Genomic DNA, 4,893 nt, shown 5'->3' on the forward strand with positions numbered 1-4,893 from the left:
TTTAAGACATGAAAATACTTGCCGAGATAGTTATTTTGAGATAATTTTGCGTGTATGTGTCCATTCAAGCGAAAGAGGAATCAATTCTGTGTTCGTGCTCTGCCTGAAACGCTGCTCTGTATGTGCGCGCTTTGAGCGTGTGTGCGCGAGCACCGAACTGAATTCTTCACACGCATGAATGGTTTAAAACGCTTGAATGTTTAAATTGGTAAGACTTAGAAACACGTGTAAATGATAAACTATGATCCGTTTCACCCCTACAAGTGAGTGAACAACGCGAATCAAGGAAGGGATTTTATATCACTATTCAAGATAGCCCGTCGGGCAGGGCAGTGATACATTTTGGTGGCCCGACTGGAAAACACAATAGCCCCGGGATGTCGGGCTAGCGATTTTGCGAGCCCTGGGAATGTGTGTGACTTTGTTTGACTCTTGTAAACACCTGACAAACAGGAAGTCAAACCTGGACAGAGTTGATGTCTCTTGAATCCCCTCTGTTGACATGAAACTAGATGCTTTTTTCTGTTTCCCTTTTTTCTCTGTCACTCATTTGTGTCTCTGTCTCTCTAAATAGGGGCCGGGATCATCTCAGAGTATGAAGAAGACCATTGTTCACCGAGGAGTTGACCCCACAGGAGAAACAACTTACAAAAAGGTCAGCTCGCAGTCAGATGTGTCATCTGATAACAGAGGAAGGGCAAGAGAGGGAAACTGGGGTAGAAAAGAGGAATAGACTGAAGGGTGGAGTTGGGAAGGAAAAATAAATTATCATGACATTCTGAAATGATGTCAAATCAAGCAACATTGTGGATATCACAGTGATTTTAAGGTGCTTTCTATTTGCCCATTACGTTTCCTGGACAGAGAGTTTTTTTATAAACTAGTTTCATGATGCATCCTTATTATAAAAGCATAAAGATCTACTACTGTCTCTCAGATTTAAACTTTAGTAGCAAAAACTGTTGTAGAGTTAACCCACGAATGGTGGATTTAAATCATTACAAAACTGCGATTCAAATTGCTTTATCTTTTTTTAAAAATGTTTTTAATATATATTTTATGAATTAGGAAATTATTATTATTACTGTTATTATTAATATTATCATCATCATCATCTTATATTACATATCTGGTAATATTGCTGCTTATTACTATGTATTGTTAAATTGATGCACACAGATGCACATAATATTGATGCACATATTATAATAATAATAATAATATATATATATATATATTATAATATAAAATATTATTTTTAATCATTGTGTTTTTGTCATAAAGTGTGTGGAAAACATGGCATTTTTACTAGAAGGACCATGTAAATATCATAGAAGTGGTGCACAGAATGAAGGGAACAAAGTTTATCAGGCACTTGACTTTGTTTGGATCTCTGCTTTACAGTTTTTTGTTTGTTTGTTTGTTTTTTCCCAAATACATTTCATATTATTTAACAACTTTTTAAGATATATCATTATGCCTATTATATGGGATTTCTTGCACATTTGGAAATATATAATTTTTTTTTAAGAATGTTGTATTTTGCTATGAACTTACATTTTTATGCATAAATTATTAAACTTATTTTTTTCTTTTTTTTAATTTACTCTGAAAAACATGCTTTTTATTTTATTTATTAATTTTATTAGATTTTAGTTGTTGGATTAAACATTTTAAATAAACACATATGTTGAATATTGTCAAGAGTAGAAAATGTCAAGAACTTTTTTTTTTTTTTACTATATCTCCTACTCACTAATAATGACACATTCCAGAATTTGTTTTACTGGAAATTACGGTTTTGTTTATAAATGCATTATGTTCCCACACCACCTACATAGCAGCTCATTTGTGGGTTATTTAAAACAATCATTGTGATGCGTATCTAGTGTTTCCCGTCTGTCCTCTCTGTTTGCACTAATTTCTCACGCATTCCCATACTCTTTGTTTGTCTGTAGACGCCCTCCTCCGCCCTCAAAGGTACCATCCAGCTGGGTATCACACACACGGTGGGCAGCCTCAGTCAGAAAGCCGAAAGAGACGTCCTCATGCAGGACTTCTATGTTGTAGAGAGCATCTTCTTCCCGAGGTGTGTGTTCCCACTTGTGTGTATTCCCAGATGTGTTTCCCAGAAATACTCAACCATGTTCTGTAGATATATTTGAATATTTATGACTATTTAAATGTATTTAAATCAGTGTGCTGACTGTTGTTAAGTCTTTGTGTCTATAAATCAAGTGACATGCCAACCGTACCAGAGTCTTTGGTCATTACAGACATCTTCAAACGGAATAATGGGCAGCTTGCCAGGTTTTATATTTAATGAAACAGAAACTCATAACCCTGTCTCTGTTTTTCCCTCCATGTCTTCCTCCTACAGTGAAGGAAGTAATTTGACTCCAGCACATCACCACGGTGACTTCAGGTTTAAGACCTACGCCCCCATCGCCTTCCGTTATTTCAGAGAACTCTTTGGCATTCGACCTGATGATTATCTGGTTAGCTGAACCACAAACACACTCACACCTTGAGCTCTCATGTAAAGATAGTTTATAAACTGGTGGTGTAAGAATAAATTCATACAATAAGTTTATTGACTCATTAAAAGTTTATATAAAACTAGAATCTTTATATAAATATTAGAATAAGATATGATGAAATTGGTATTAAATAATATTTTAATATTTATTGTTGAACTCAGAAAATAATGATGGTTAAATGGATTAATAAAACCACGATCATATTTTGCACGTTTTGCGCAGCTTGTCAGTGAACAACGGCTTTGTTTTGCAATGCTGCTCCATGTGAAAGCCCGCACATGATGGAGATTTACCGCTGATTACAGAACCGGCTTTACTGGCAAGATGCGCATTAAATATCGCATGCGATTTATCGTGCAGCCCTAATATATATATATTAGAGCCCGACCGATATGGGTTTTTGGGGGCCAATGCCGATATTAGGGAGTAAAAAAAAAAGGCCGATATCGATATATCGGCTGATATTCTTTGTGTATTTTATAGTACAGTACCAGTCAAAAGTTTGGACACTTTCCCATTCGTGTGTCCAAACTTTTGACTGGTACTATATATAGAATACAGTATATACATAAACAGAATATATATACATAAACACATTTTTTGCAATGATCACTCAAATGTGGTGATCAAACACTGATGTGACAAAGATATGTAATGGAGGCAGGGCATTTAACAATTTAACAAACTTTATTATCCAAAATGAGTCTGACATCAGTGCACTGAACAGTAAAGTTAAAGTTTATTCAACTTTATTTTAATTCAATTCCATTCAACTTTATTCCGTTGAAGTTTATTTCACTTCAGAACATTAATTTACGGATTTGTGCTACTGTCTTCACACACAGAGGAAACTTACTAGAGAAGTGTGAAGTGTGACATAATATACCTCTGTAAATAAATACAATTTAAATTCACGTCTCACGCACTTTAATGCCCTTTGAATGTAACATGTACGTTCCCTTGGAACTGGATTCATGGCAGAATATCATGTGAAGTTCACTTCGCAGGGCACTTACGGTCGAATAAGACAATGCTTGAATGCTGCTGCCTGAACAAGAGACCTCCTTACTGAAGTGAAAGTGTTGGCTGGTGTCACTATCTTGCGAACGCGGCGGAGGATTCTCCACCAAATTTGGGGGATCCCTTCAGCTCGAGGAGCTCTCACAAACGCCACCCTCTGTGCGTCGGTAGCCGCCCGGGATCACCAGATCGGTTGTCGCCCAACCGCGAATTTAACCGCTCGTAACTTCCAGACCCCGGGGGCTATCGACGCAGGGGTGGTCTCATTCAAAAGGGGGCCTCGAGACATACACTCGATTCGGCGTTTGAGAGGGTTCCTCGAGCTGAAGGGATCCCCCGAATTTGGTGCGGATCCGACACGCCATTACGGTGATATGGCCATTCAAAATTTCAATGGTATTCCATACACTTAAAGGGTTAGTTCACCCAAAAATGAAAATTAGGCTGCGTTTTACTCACCCCCGAGGCATCCTAGGTGTATATGACTTTCTTCTTTTAGACGAATCCAGTCGGAAATATATTAAAAATCCGGGGGGTGAACAAAGGCCTCCTGTAGCGAATCGATGCATTTTTGTAAGAAAAATATCCATATTCAAAATGTAATAATCACTTTAATCTAGCTTGCGCTCACTGTTGTACACAGAAGCAGTTCCGGGAGCATGACGTATGAAAAACGCATCGATTCGCTACAGAAGGCCTTTGTTCACCCCCCGGAGACGTGTGAGACACTTTTTTTTATGGATCGGTGCTTTTTATTTAACTTCTTTTGGACTGAAGCAATATATACACCTAGGGTGCATCGGGGGTGAGTAAAATGCAGCCTAATTTTTATTTTTGGGTGAACTAACCCTTTAAGCTTTAAAGCGTTTCATCCAGGCCACCAGTAGCAAACAATGGAGCGTGCTTTGCTAGACAAACTACGTAATTACGTAATTGCACCATTTACAAGCATTTTATCTGCGTTTTATGTTCTGTAAAAAAACCAAAAGGTAGACTGCATGTGCAAGTATAGGACTGTTATGTTTATTGTGTATGCAGGTGTATGTGTAAATATGTATATATAGTTAATAACTGCAGAAAGTATAACTTGGTTAGATTTTTGTTTGCATAAGGAAAATTCGGAGGAACTTCTGATTTGAATTCTGTTCAACTTATCTGCATTCTATATATTTCCGCAATAAAAAAAATAAATAAAAAAAATCCACATTTGGAAGTGGCTCAGATCGGATGCAAAAATTTCGGATCTCGTGCGGGTTTTTGTGTTTACACGTGTGCAACAAATTCCGATCTGTGTCAGATGTGAGCGAAAGATCGGACTTTTTGTGCCAGTGTA

The 4,893-nt window shown here is 37.3% G+C and overlaps 1 pseudogene; it reads left to right on the top strand.

The window, feature by feature from the left end:
* The window catches only part of LOC107656711 (phosphatidylinositol 4-phosphate 5-kinase type-1 alpha-like), a 22,586-nt pseudogene that overhangs the window by 10,841 nt on the left and 6,852 nt on the right, over positions 1 to 4,893 (top strand).

This window comes from Sinocyclocheilus anshuiensis, unplaced genomic scaffold, assembly GCF_001515605.1.
Source record: "Sinocyclocheilus anshuiensis isolate Anshui unplaced genomic scaffold, SAMN03320099.WGS_v1.1 scaffold1683, whole genome shotgun sequence".
In the NCBI taxonomy this organism is placed as follows: Eukaryota; Metazoa; Chordata; class Actinopteri; order Cypriniformes; family Cyprinidae; genus Sinocyclocheilus; species Sinocyclocheilus anshuiensis.